The 15,331-nt window shown below is 49.0% G+C and overlaps 2 long non-coding RNA genes across 2 annotated transcripts; one reads left to right on the forward strand and one right to left on the reverse strand.

Annotated features, from left to right (window-relative positions):
- The first annotated feature begins 1,018 nt into the window (after nt 1-1,018).
- LOC119898252 lies at nt 1,019-12,737 on the forward strand. The gene is made up of 3 exons (XR_005443519.1): nt 1,019-1,252; nt 2,373-2,456; nt 11,930-12,737. It is a non-coding gene; the product is annotated as an uncharacterized LOC119898252 (long non-coding RNA).
- Nucleotides 12,738-12,866: 129 nt separating this feature from the next.
- On the reverse strand, nt 12,867-13,843 carry LOC119898253. The gene is made up of 3 exons (XR_005443520.1): nt 13,478-13,843; nt 13,260-13,362; nt 12,867-13,187 (listed from the first exon to the last, which is right to left on the reverse strand). It is a non-coding gene; the product is annotated as an uncharacterized LOC119898253 (long non-coding RNA).
- Between the last annotated feature and the right edge of the window lie 1,488 nt (nt 13,844-15,331).

Consider the following 15,331-nt stretch of genomic DNA (forward strand, 5'->3'; position numbering starts at 1 on the left):
AAAAATCGGAAATTCCCCTAAATTAATGTCATAAAAAATCGAAGCTATCGATCCTAGTTTTCTTCTGAATACGGCCGATCCAAAGTCTCTAAGGTGCATGGTTGTGGGCTAAACTCAGGAGTATTTCCTCACTGCTGAATCCGATGGCAGTGCACACTACACGGCAGCAGTGTGTGTGTGCGTGATGTTGCAGCCTTGCAAAGTGAAGTTTCTCTCATAAATGTGACTATAATGTCAGAGAATATTCAAGTTCTTTACATGTAGATTAATCTTGGAAATTAAATTCTGTCTCGGATTATTCCCCCTCTCCGCTGGCTCCTTTTCTTCTATTCCAGTGGACCTCATGTGCAGTCGTACCTTTAAATCATATTACACATGAAAGAAGAGCCTATAAAATACAGAATGGAGATCTGAACTACAATAAGATAATTAGGCTACAAATTTACTCCATGTGATGCCAACACGCCTCCTTGGCTCTGTCGCCCGCCACGATATTAGATTTAGAGTTAACTTGTCTTTACATTCATAATTTCCTGACACCACCGACGTGCATTCCTCTGGAGAAATACGGAGCATGCGCCGTCGCGAAAAAACGGCCGAACGCGCACCAACTCCAATAACACGGACTCAGCTAACCAACATCTGATCCACCTTCGTAGTTTAACTCCAGTGTAGGAGATCAGTTTGTAACTCTGAGGAGGCTGAACTCCCTTCGTAGTGCAGGCCACAGCTGTGTGAACAAACATTTACATTAGAGAAGTATGAAACCCTGACACATTCATTCAACCTTTATTTAAACAGGAGACAGGAACAGAGACAAACCTTCATGCTGCTAATCTGAATCACAACAATACAATGAATTATAACTCTCTGTTAGTTTAATATTTACAATAAACAGACCACATTTAAAAGGTTCATGAGCCATCAGTCACATTTTGTTCAGACTGACTCGGGTCCATCAGGAAAGAGGAACATTCACAGAGACTGCCTGTGTTTATAGGCAGGGCTTTTATTTTGAAGGCTCAGGTGAGGCGTGTGCAGGTAGTCTGTCGACAGAGACTCTCGCTGCTCTCAGAGACTTTGTATTGACGGAAGTCTTCCCAGGCTGAAGGAAACTCTTTGTTTAAACAGAGTTTCACACCTCTTAAATCGAGCGTTTTCTCTATGGAGTCTGTGCCCGTGAGGAGGAAGTCCTGCCTGCTGCGGCTCAGGGACAACTGGCCGTTCAGGAAGCTGCGCAGACAAACATACGGTCAGTTCGTTCAGCAAACTGAATCTCACTGAAGCGTTCAGCTTTAAAAAGTTTAACCCTTCATGTTTCATCATTAAACAGAAAGCAGGTGAATTTTTCCACCTGTTCACTTTGTTGTTTATAGTTTTCAGTATTTAAAGTTCATGTTAACTGTTTTCTGTCAGAACTCTGCACTTCATTCTTTTTATTCTTTTCATTCCTGAAAACTGGAGGCGGCAGAGTTTCCCCTGCAGCGCGTCTCTGATGCAGATTCCACATTAAAGTAGGTTGTAGATGCACCGATCGATCGGCGCCACATTTACACGCTGCGATGGTTCCTGTCACGTCAGCTGCAGCTATCTGATCCGTTACAGCAGTCCAGTCAACTGAAGATTAGTGCAGGTCCAGGTCCTCCTTTAGTCCCTGGTTTAGTCTGGAGTTTTGTTCTAACATACTACAGTGGCCCAACAAGATAAGCTTGGAATGGTGACCCCATCCTAATTAGGAGCAGTGGGCAGACTCGGGCAGGGCTCGGGAAGCAGTTAGGGGTTCAGGACCTTGCTCAAGGGCACCTTCTGCAGGGACCAGGAGGTGAACTGCCACCTCTCCAGCTAACAGTCCATATGACTGATCTGGACTCAAACCAGCGACCCTCCAGTTCCCAAACCAAATCCTTTCGGGCTGAGATACTGCCAACCCTAAAAGACAGAGGAGTGCGCACCGCCCCCCCTCTACCAGAAATGATGCAGTCGAGATTCTCACATTTGGGCAATTAACAGGGGTCAGCACAACCGGAGTGCAACAGCTAAAGCCTAGTTCAGACTACACGACCTGCCGTCTTATGACAGGAGTCTTGAAGTCATTGGTTCACACTACGTGTCTGATCGGTGAATGAGGTCACACACTACACGAGCTGACGACTATCTGGTCTCCAAACCATGTTTATTACAAAAACACACGAGTAGTGACACTAAACAGGAGCTGTTTATTATTATAAAGAGGATCATTCGGTGAAAGACTGGACCAGCACATGGCCGTTGGCTCACAGCCCTCAGCCAATGATGTCCAGTACACTAACACTTAGTTTACAGTTTGAACCAAACTGTTAATCTTTCTGCTGATTTGTCTGTCTGACATGCAGATGTTCACATGGATGAAGATCCTCCAGCTGCAGAGAACCAGCAGAACCAGGAGAACCCCGAGAGCAGAGCTGAGGACTGTATGGGTGAGAAGGGGAAATTGTTGACGGGGCTACGACTGCGTACAGATAAACAGCGGGGCTACGACTGCCTACAGACAAACAGATAAACAGCGGGGCTACGACTGCCTACAGACAAACAGATAAACAGCGGGGCTACGACTGCCTACAGATAAACAGCGGGGCTACGACTGCCTACAGATAAACAGCGGGGCTACGACTGCCTACAGATAAACAGCGGGGCTACGACTGCGTACAGATAAACAGCGGGGCTACGACTGCCTACAGATAAACAGCGGGGCTACGACTGCCTACAGACAAACAGATAAACAGCGGGGCTACGACTGCCTACAGACAAACAGATAAACAGCGGGGCTACGACTGCCTACAGACAAACAGCGGGGCTACGACTGCGTACAGATAAACAGCGGGGCTACGACTGCGTACAGATAAACAGCGGGGCTACGACTGCCTACAGATAAACAGCGGGGCTACGACTGCGTACAGACAAACAGATAAACAGCGGGGCTACGACTGCCTACAGACAAACAGATAAACAGCGGGGCTACGACTGCCTACAGACAAACAGCGGGGCTACGACTGCGTACAGATAAACAGCGGGGCTACGACTGCCTACAGATAAACAGCGGGGCTACGACTGCGTACAGATAAACAGCGGGGCTACGACTGCCTACAGATAAACAGCGGGGCTACGACTGCCTACAGACAAACAGATAAACAGCGGGGCTACGACTGCCTACAGATAAACAGCGGGGCTACGACTGCGTACAGACAAACAGATAAACAGCGGGGCTATGACTGCCTACAGATAAACAGCGGGGCTACGACTGCGTACAGACAAACAGATAAACAGCGGGGCTACGACTGCCTACAGATAAACAGCGGGGCTACGACTGCCTACAGACAAACAGATAAACAGCGGGGCTACGACTGCCTACAGATAAACAGCGGGGCTACGACTGCGTACAGACAAACAGATAAACAGCGGGGCTATGACTGCCTACAGATAAACAGCGGGGCTACGACTGCGTACAGACAAACAGATAAACAGCGGGGCTACGACTGCCTACAGATAAACAGCGGGGCTACGACTGCCTACAGACAAACAGATAAACAGCGGGGCTACGACTGCCTACAGATAAACAGCGGGGCTACGACTGCCTACAGATAAACAGCGGGGCTACGACTGCCTACAGATAAACAGCGGGGCTACGACTGCCTACAGACAAACAGATAAACAGCGGGGCTACGACTGCCTACAGATAAACAGCGGGGCTACGACTGCCTACAGACAAACAGATAAACAGCGGGGCTACGACTGCCTACAGATAAACAGCGGGGCTACGACTGCCTACAGATAAACAGCGGGGCTACGACTGCCTACAGATAAACAGCGGGGCTACGACTGCCTACAGATAAACAGCGGGGCTACGACTGCCTACAGATAAACAGCGGGGCTACGACTGCCTACAGACAAACAGATAAACAGCGGGGCTACGACTGCCTACAGACAAACAGATAAACAGCGGGGCTACGACTGCCTACAGACAAACAGATAAACAGCGGGGCTACGACTGCCTACAGATAAACAGCGGGGCTACGACTGCCTACAGATAAACAGCGGGGCTACGACTGCCTACAGACAAACAGATAAACAGCGGGGCTACGACTGCCTACAGACAAACAGCGGGGCTACGACTGCCTACAGATAAACAGCGGGGCTACGACTGCCTACAGATAAACAGCGGGGCTACGACTGCCTACAGATAAACAGCGGGGCTACGACTGCCTACAGATAAACAGCTGGGCTACGACTGCCTACAGATAAACAGATAAACAGCGGGGCTACGACTGCCTACAGATAAACAGATAAACAGCGGGGCTACGACTGCCTACAGATAAACAGATAAACAGCGGGGCTACGACTGCCTACAGATAAACAGCGGGGCTACGACTGCCTACAGATAAACAGATAAACAGCGGGGCTACGACTGCCTACAGATAAACAGCGGGGCTACGACTGCCTACAGACAAACAGATAAACAGCGGGGCTACGACTGCCTACAGATAAACAGCGGGGCTACGACTGCCTACAGATAAACAGATAAACAGCGGGGCTACGACTGCCTACAGACAAACAGATAAACAGCGGGGCTACGACTGCCTACAGATAAACAGCGGGGCTACGACTGCCTACAGATAAACAGCGGGGCTACGACTGCGTACAGACAAACAGATAAACAGCGGGGCTACGACTGCCTACAGATAAACAGCGGGGCTACGACTGCCTACAGATAAACAGATAAACAGCGGGGCTACGACTGCCTACAGATAAACAGCGGGGCTACGACTGCCTACAGACAAACAGATAAACAGCGGGGCTACGACTGCCTACAGACAAACAGATAAACAGCGGGGCTACGACTGCCTACAGATAAACAGCGGGGCTACGACTGCCTACAGACAAACAGATAAACAGCGGGGCTACGACTGCCTACAGACAAACAGATAAACAGCGGGGCTACGACTGCCTACAGATAAACAGATAAACAGCGGGGCTACGACTGCCTACAGATAAACAGCGGGGCTACGACTGCCTACAGATAAACAGATAAACAGCGGGGCTACGACTGCCTACAGACAAACAGATAAACAGCGGGGCTACGACTGCCTACAGACAAACAGATAAACAGCGGGGCTACGACTGCCTACAGATAAACAGATAAACAGCGGGGCTACGACTGCCTACAGATAAACAGCGGGGCTACGACTGCCTACAGATAAACAGATAAACAGCGGGGCTACGACTGCCTACAGATAAACAGCGGGGCTACGACTGCCTACAGACAAACAGATAAACAGCGGGGCTACGACTGCCTACAGATAAACAGCGGGGCTACGACTGCCTACAGATAAACAGATAAACAGCGGGGCTACGACTGCCTACAGACAAACAGATAAACAGCGGGGCTACGACTGCCTACAGATAAACAGCGGGGCTACGACTGCCTACAGATAAACAGCGGGGCTACGACTGCCTACAGATAAACAGCGGGGCTACGACTGCCTACAGATAAACAGCGGGGCTACGACTGCCTACAGATAAACAGCGGGGCTACGACTGCCTACAGATAAACAGCGGGGCTACGACTGCCTACAGACAAACAGATAAACAGCGGGGCTACGACTGCCTACAGACAAACAGATAAACAGCGGGGCTACGACTGCGTACAGATAAACAGATAAACAGCGGGGCTACGACTGCGTACAGATAAAGAGATAAACAGTGGGGCTACGACTGCCTACAGATAAACAGCGGGACTATGACTGCGTACGACTGCGTACAGATAAACAGCGGGACTATGACTGCGTACAGATAAACAGCGGGACTATGACTGCGTACAGATAAACAGCGGGGCTACGACTGCGTACAGATAAACAGCGGGACTATGACTGCGTACGACTGCGTACAGATAAACAGCGGGACTATGACTGCGTACAGATAAACAGCGGGACTATGACTGCGTACAGATAAACAGCGGGGCTACGACTGCCTACAGATAAACAGCGGGACTATGACTGCGTACAGATAAACAGCGGGGCTACAACTGCGTACGACTGCGTACAGATAAACAGCGGGACTACGACTGCGTACAGATAAACAGCGGGGCTACAACTGCGTACAGACAAACAGATAAACAGCGGGGCTACGACTGCCTACAGATAAACAGAAACAGTGGGGCTACGACTGCGTACAGATAAAGAGATAAACAGTGGGCTAAGACTGTGTACAGATAAACAGCGGACTACGACTGCGTACGACTGCGTACAGATAAAGAGATAAACAGTGGGGCTAAGACTGTGTACAGATAAACAGCGGGACTACGACTGCGTACGACTGCGTACAGATAAACCGCGGGACTACGACTGCGTACGACTGCGTACAGATAAACAGCGGGACTATGACTGCGTACTGATAAACAGCGGGGCTACGACTGCGTACAGATAAACAGCGGGACTATGACTGCGTACAGATAAACAGCGGGGCTATGACTGCCTACAGATAAACAGCGGGACTATGACTGCCTACAGATAAACAGCGGGACTACGACTGCGTACAGATAAACAGCGGGGCTATGACTGCCTACAGATAAACAGATAAACAGCGGGGCTACGACTGCCTACAGATAAACAGCGGGGCTACGACTGCCTACAGACAAACAGATAAACAGCGGGGCTACGACTGCCTACAGACAAACAAATAAACAGTGGGGCTACGACTGCCTACAGACAAACAGATAAACAGTGGGGCTACGACTGCCTACAGACAAACAGATAAACAGCGGGGCTACGACTGCGTACAGATAAACAGCGGGGCTACGACTGCGTACAGATAAACAGCGGGGCTACGACTGCCTACAGACAAACAGATAAACAGCGGGGCTACGACTGCCTACAGACAAACAGATAAACAGCGGGGCTACGACTGCCTACAGATAAACAGATAAACAGCGGGGCTACGATTGCCTACAGATAAACAGCGGGGCTACGACTGCCTACAGATAAACAGATAAACAGCGGGGCTACGACTGCCTACAGATAAACAGCGGGGCTACGACTGCCTACAGATAAACAGCGGGGCTACGACTGCCTACAGATAAACAGCGGGGCTACGACTGCCTACAGACAAACAGATAAACAGCGGGGCTACGACTGCCTACAGATAAACAGCGGGGCTACGACTGCGTACAGATAAACAGATAAACAGCGGGGCTACGACTGCGTACAGATAAACAGCGGGCTACGACTGCCTACAGACAAACAGATAAACAGCGGGGCTACGACTGCCTACAGATAAACAGATAAACAGCGGGGCTACGATTGCCTACAGATAAACAGCGGGGCTACGACTGCCTACAGACAAACAGAAACAGTGGGGCTACGACTGCGTACAGATAAACAGATAAACAGTGGGGCTACGACTGCGTACAGACAAACAGAAACAGTGGGGCTACGACTGCCTACAGACAAACAGATAAACAGCGGGGCTACGACTGCCTACAGACAAACAGATAAACAGCGGGGCTACGACTGCCTACAGATAAACAGATAAACAGCGGGGCTACGACTGCCTACAGATAAACAGCGGGGCTACGACTGCCTACAGATAAACAGCGGGGCTACGACTGCCTACAGACAAACAGATAACAGCGGGGCTACGACTGCCTACAGACAAACAGATAAACAGCGGGGCTACGACTGCCTACAGACAAACAGATAAACAGCGGGGCTACGACTGCCTACAGATAAACAGATAAACAGCGGGGCTACGACTGCCTACAGATAAACAGCGGGGCTACGACTGCCTACAGATAAACAGATAAACAGCGGGGCTACGACTGCCTACAGACAAACAGATAAACAGCGGGCTACGACTGCCTACAGACAAACAGATAAACAGCGGGCTACGACTGCCTACAGATAAACAGATAAACAGCGGGGCTACGACTGCCTACAGATAAACAGCGGGCTACGACTGCCTACAGATAAACAGATAAACAGCGGGGCTACGACTGCCTACAGATAAACAGCGGGCTACGACTGCCTACACAAACAGATAAACAGCGGGGCTACGACTGCCTACAGATAAACAGCGGGGCTACGACTGCCTACAGATAACAGATAAACAGCGGGGCTACGACTGCCTACAGACAAACAGATAAACAGCGGGGCTACGACTGCCTACAGATAAACAGCGGGGCTACGACTGCCTACAGATAAACAGCGGGCTACGACTGCCTACAGATAAACAGCGGGGCTACGACTGCCTACAGATAAACAGCGGGCTACGACTGCCTACAGATAAACAGCGGGCTACGACTGCCTACAGATAAACAGCGGGGCTACGACTGCCTACAGACAAACAGATAAACAGCGGGGCTACGACTGCCTACAGACAAACAGATAAACAGCGGGCTACGACTGCGTACAGATAAACAGATAAACAGCGGGGCTACGACTGCGTACAGATAAAGAGATAAACAGTGGGCTACGACTGCCTACAGATAAACAGCGGGACTATGACTGCGTACGACTGCGTACAGATAAACAGCGGGACTATGACTGCGTACAGATAAACAGCGGGACTATGACTGCGTACAGATAAACAGCGGGGCTACGACTGCGTACAGATAAACAGCGGGACTATGACTGCGTACGACTGCGTACAGATAAACAGCGGGACTATGACTGCGTACAGATAAACAGCGGGACTATGACTGCGTACAGATAAACAGCGGGGCTACGACTGCCTACAGATAAACAGCGGACTATGACTGCGTACAGATAAACAGCGGGGCTACAACTGCGTACGACTGCGTACAGATAAACAGCGGGACTACGACTGCGTACAGATAAACAGCGGGCTACAACTGCGTACAGACAAACAGATAAACAGCGGGGCTACGACTGCCTACAGATAAACAGAAACAGTGGGCTACGACTGCGTACAGATAAAGAGATAAACAGTGGGGCTAAGACTGTGTACAGATAAACAGCGGACTACGACTGCGTACGACTGCGTACAGATAAAGAGATAAACAGTGGGGCTAAGACTGTGTACAGATAAACAGCGGGACTACGACTGCGTACGACTGCGTACAGATAAACCGCGGGACTACGACTGCGTACGACTGCGTACAGATAAACAGCGGGACTATGACTGCGTACTGATAAACAGCGGGGCTACGACTGCGTACAGATAAACAGCGGGACTATGACTGCGTACAGATAAACAGCGGGGCTATGACTGCCTACAGATAAACAGCGGGACTATGACTGCCTACAGATAAACAGCGGGACTACGACTGCGTACAGATAAACAGCGGGGCTATGACTGCCTACAGATAAACAGATAAACAGCGGGGCTACGACTGCCTACAGATAAACAGCGGGGCTACGACTGCCTACAGACAAACAGATAACAGCGGGGCTACGACTGCCTACAGACAAACAAATAAACAGTGGGCTACGACTGCCTACAGACAAACAGATAACAGTGGGGCTACGACTGCCTACAGACAAACAGATAAACAGCGGGCTACGACTGCGTACAGATAAACAGCGGGGCTACGACTGCGTACAGATAAACAGCGGGCTACGACTGCCTACAGACAAACAGATAAACAGCGGGGCTACGACTGCCTACAGACAAACAGATAAACAGCGGGGCTACGACTGCCTACAGATAAACAGATAAACAGCGGGGCTACGATTGCCTACAGATAAACAGCGGGGCTACGACTGCCTACAGATAAACAGATAAACAGCGGGGCTACGACTGCCTACAGATAAACAGCGGGGCTACGACTGCCTACAGATAAACAGCGGGGCTACGACTGCCTACAGATAAACAGCGGGGCTACGACTGCCTACAGACAAACAGATAAACAGCGGGGCTACGACTGCCTACAGATAAACAGCGGGGCTACGACTGCGTACAGATAAACAGATAAACAGCGGGGCTACGACTGCGTACAGATAAACAGCGGGGCTACGACTGCCTACAGACAAACAGATAAACAGCGGGGCTACGACTGCCTACAGATAAACAGATAAACAGCGGGGCTACGATTGCCTACAGATAAACAGCGGGGCTACGACTGCCTACAGACAAACAGAAACAGTGGGGCTACGACTGCGTACAGATAAACAGATAAACAGTGGGGCTACGACTGCGTACAGACAAACAGAAACAGTGGGGCTACAACTGCGTACAGATAAACAGCGGGACTATGACTGCGTACAGATAAACAGCGGGACTATGACTGCGTACAGATAAACAGCGGGGCTACGACTGCGTACAGATAAACAGCGGGACTACGACTGCGTACAGATAAACAGCGGGGCTACGACTGCGTACAGATAAACAGCGGGGCTACGACTGCGTACAGACAAACAGAAACAGTGGGGCTACGACTGCGTACAGATAAACAGCGCGACTACGACTGTGTACGACTGCGTACAGATAAACAGCGGGACTACAACTACGTACAGATAAACAGAAACAGTGGGGCTGCGACTGCATACAGATAAACAGCGGGGCTACGACTACGTACAGATAAACAGAAACAGTGGGGCTACGACTGCGTACAGATAAAGAGATAAACAGTGGGGCTAAGACTGTGTACAGATAAACAGCGGGACTACGACTGCGTACGACTGCATACAGATAAAGAGATAAACAGTGGGGCTAAGACTGTGTACAGATAAACAGCGGGACTACGACTGCGTACAGATAAACAGCGGGACTATGACTGCGTATGACTGCGTACGACTGCGTACAGATAAACAGCGGGACTACGACTGCGTACAGATAAACAGCGGGGCTACGACTGCGTACAGATAAACAGCGGGGCTACGACTGCGTACAGATAAACAGCGGGACTATGACTGTGTACGACTGCGTACAGATAAACAGCGGGACTACGACTGCGTACAGATAAACAGTGGGGCTACGACTGCGTACAGATAAAGAGATAAACAGTGGGGCTAAGACTGTGTACAGATAAACAGCGGGACTACGACTGCGTACGACTGCGTACAGATAAAGAGATAAACAGTGGGGCTAAGACTGTGTACAGATAAACAGCGGGACTATGACTGCATACAGACAAACAGATAAACAGCGGGACTATGACTGCGTACAGATAAACAGCAGGGCTACGACTGCGTACAGATAAACAGCGGGACTATGACTGTGTACGACTGCGTACAGATAAACAGCGGGACTACGACTGCGTACAGATAAACAGTGGGGCTACGACTGCGTACAGATAAAGAGATAAACAGTGGGGCTAAGACTGTGTACAGATAAACAGCGGGACTACGACTGCGTACGACTGCGTACAGATAAAGAGATAAACAGTGGGGCTAAGACTGTGTACAGATAAACAGCGGGACTATGACTGCATACAGACAAACAGATAAACAGCGGGACTATGACTGCGTACAGATAAACAGCAGGGCTACGACTGCGTACAGATAAACAGCGGGACTACGACTGTGTACGACTGCGTACAGATAAACAGCGGGACTATGACTGCATACAGACAAACAGATAAACAGCGGGACTATGACTGCGTACAGATAAACAGCAGGGCTACGACTGCGTACAGATAAACAGCGGGACTATGACTGCCTACAGATAAACAGCGGGACTATGACTGCGTACAGATAAACAGTGGGGCTACGACTGCGTACGACTGCGTACAGATAAACAGCGGGACTACGACTGCGTACAGATAAACAGCGGGACTACGACTGCGTACAGATAAACAGCGGGACTACGACTGCGTACAGATAAACAGCGGGACTACGACTGCGTACAGATAAACAGCGGGGCTACGACTGCGTACAGGTGACTCATAAAAAGTTTTGGTTGCTTCAATTTTCTACCATTTTTCTTCTTCCTGTTTCAGATCTGGACGATGACGTTGACCCTGAAACTGGCGAGAGAGCACAGGGATGACTCTGCCCAGCACTTTTCAATCACAGAAACCACACCCAACCCTCCTTAAACACCCTTAAATCCCAGCAGGACCTCCCAGTTTGAAAAGTGAAGCTAATGTGGAACATCCTAAACCATTCCGTAAATGTTTGTCCCTTTTAGAGAAAAATAGAAGATATATATGGCGCATTAAGCCCTTCCCCTTCCACGCCACAGAAAAAATATGTACGGCAGTCATTTTTTCAATTCAACGACTCTTGGTCCTTTCATCATCACATCATCTATGCTTGGAAGCTCTTTGACGTTAGCTTCAGTTGTGTTAGCGTCAGTGATCATGACAAACATCGTGTGTAATTCAAGGCACATTTCAAACAGGATCTAAACATTAGTTGCCGTTGACTAACGTACATTTTTACCAAACTAATGTCCCATGGTGGTCCACAGGAAGGGGCGGGGCTTAGACTCACTTCTGGTTCCACAAAACCAAGATGGCGTCTGCCCAAATACCAAACAAGAGGCTTCAAAACAGTCGTGCACAAACTAACCGGTGGCGTCAGCCGCTATGTCTGTGAAATGATCTTTGTCTCACAGAAACAAATAGATTTTTTTTGAGGATTAGATGAAAGTTTTATTTTGTAAACTGACAAATGAGTTTGCTGCAGAAGGAAACTTCTTGGATCAGCTGATGATCAGCTGTTATATTATTATTATTGAGCTTGTGTGGTGAGTTTTTATTATTTGCTTTAATTTTATATTTACTGTATTTTATTGTTTCATGTATCTTAAGTCTGTGTTTAGTCCTCAGGGACAATAAAGTTAAAGTTGAAGTAGTTGGTGTTTCGTGGTGTGTTGACAAGAACAGAAACGGTTTTGGTCTCAACTGGTCTGATTCAGGACAGCAGCCACACTTCGATAAAAAACTGTTTTATTAAAAAAAAAAAAGACTTCATTTTTACAAAAACTTTAAATATTTAGAAATGTTCATATTTACAGTTTTTTTGACGTTCAGTAAACGCATCTGTAAACTTTGATGAATCCTTCACAATAAAAGTCCTGGGAACAAACTTAATTTTTTCTGCTGCGGAACCTACGGCTCTTCTGATTGGTTAACATCAGTCTTCTTCCTCATTGGCTGCTACCGACTCGGTGGGCAGAGCCTCTTCATCAGAGCCAGTCTGTCGCGCTGCTGTCCGAAACAAACTCATCAAATCCCGAAACCTGCGAGAGACCTGGAGATACGAGGAAGAGTTACCGACTGTTCCACCAATCACAGCTCAACACAAGTTGCAACAGCCAATCACCTCATTGGGAGTCTTGTTGCCGAGCAGAGTAGAGATGGCCTGGAACGTGTTCTGATTGGCTCCCTCCTGCTGACACGTTGTCAAGATGACTCTGTCCGCTTCTCTGAAAACACACAACGGGTTCAATAGAGACTTTCCTCCTCCTGCTCCTCACAGAGGAGGAGAGAGGAGACCTGAGGAGGAGAAGAAGGAGAGGGGAAATGCAGCAGGAGGTGTACCTGGTCCAGAGGATGACCTTCTGTCCGCTTGCTGTCAGAGAAATGTTCTTGGCACAGACGGGAGGTCAGGAGGAGGACTGGGCCGAGGAGGAGCAGAGGAAGAGGAGAGGGCACAGACAGAGGGAGAGATGGAGGAGGTGATGGAAGAGAAGATGGTGGGAGAGGTAGAGGTGACAGGTTTGAAGGAGGAGGTGCAGACAGAGGGGGGAGGTGATAGGTTTGAAGGAGGAGGTGCAGACAGGGGGAGAGGAGGTAATAGGTGTGAAGGAGGAGGTGCAGACAGAGGGAGAGGAGGTGATAGGTGTGAAGGAGGAGGTGCAGACAGAGGGAGAGGAGGTAATGGAGGTTGATGTGATAAGAGAGGAGGAGGGTTTAGAGGAGGTGGGGGGGTTGCAGTGCCTCCTCTCTCCTGCTCCTCTTCACCACCGGGCTCTGTTCCTTCTCACTATTCTTCCTCTCTTCACCTTCATCCTCCTCCTCATCATCCAGCTCCTCCTCCTCCTCCTCTTTCTCATCCATCAGGGGGAACGAGCCTTCCCATGATGCAACGCTTCGATCTGTTGACAGAAAAAATATGTTTTATCAAATAATAAAACACCTGTTAATTAGAGCCCAGGACAGCTGATCCTGTTACACACCTGGTTGTGGACTGTCGTCGTCCCCCTTCAGGTCCAGGTCTTTGTCACCTGGGTTGTCGTGGGTGGAGCTTATCTGAGAGTACAGAGGGTCCAGACTCTTCATGGCTCTGGACACACCCCCTGAGGTCTGAGGGAAAGGACAGGTGTGTCAAGTGCCAGGTGATGGGTATGTCAGGTGTGTCAGGTATGTCAGGTGCGAGGTGATAGGTATGTCAGGTGTGTCAGGTGCGAGGTGATAGGTATGTCAGGTGATAGGTGTGTCAGGTGCGATGTGATAGGTATGTCAGGTATGTCAGGTGATAGGTATGTCAGGTGATAGGTGTGTCAGGTGCGATGTGATAGGTATGTCAGGTATGTCAGGTGATAGGTATGTCAGGTGATAGGTATGTCAGGTGATAGGTGTGTCAGGTGCGATGTGATAGGTATGTCAGGTGATAGGTATGTCAGGTGATAGGTATGTCAGGTGATAGGTGTGTCAGGTGCGATGTGATAGGTGTGTCAGGTGCGATGTGATAGGTATGTCAGGTGCGAGGTGATAGGTATGTCAGGTGTGTCAGGTGCGAGGTGATAGGTATGTCAGGTGCGATGTGATAGGTATGTCAGGTGCGAGGTGATAGGTGTGTCAGGTGTGTCAGGTGCGAGGTGATAGGTATGTCAGGTGCGATGTGATAGGTACAGTGGGTACGGAAAGTATTCGGACCCCTTTAAATTTTTCACTCTTTGTTTCATTGCAGCCATTTTCCAAAAATCAACCACAATCAATTTCTCAGTAATGTACACTCAGCACCCCATCCTGACAGAAAAAAACAGAAATGTAGAAATTTTTGCAAATTTATTAAAAAAGAAACACTGAAATATCACATGGTCATAAGTATTCAGACCCTTTGCCGTGACACTCATATTTAACTCAGGTGCTGTCTATTTCTTCTGATCATCCTTGAGATGGTTCTACACCTTCATTTGAGTCCAGCTGTGTTTGATTATACTGATTGGACTTGATTAGGAAAGCCACACACCTGTCTATATAAGACCTTACAGCTCACAGTGCATGTCAGAGCAAATGAGAATCATGAGGTCAAAGGAACTGCCTGAAGAGCTCAGAGACAGAATTGTGGCAAGGCACAGATCTGGCCAAGGTTACAAAAAAATTTCTGCTGCACTTAAGGTTCCTAAGAGCACAGTGGCCTCCATAATCCTCAAATGGAAGACGTTTGGG

The sequence above is a fragment of the Micropterus salmoides genome, unplaced genomic scaffold (genome assembly GCF_014851395.1).
Source record: "Micropterus salmoides isolate LMB-PRFRI ecotype aquatic unplaced genomic scaffold, ASM1485139v1 Ms_hic_scaffold_11, whole genome shotgun sequence".
In the NCBI taxonomy this organism is placed as follows: Eukaryota; Metazoa; Chordata; class Actinopteri; order Centrarchiformes; family Centrarchidae; genus Micropterus; species Micropterus salmoides.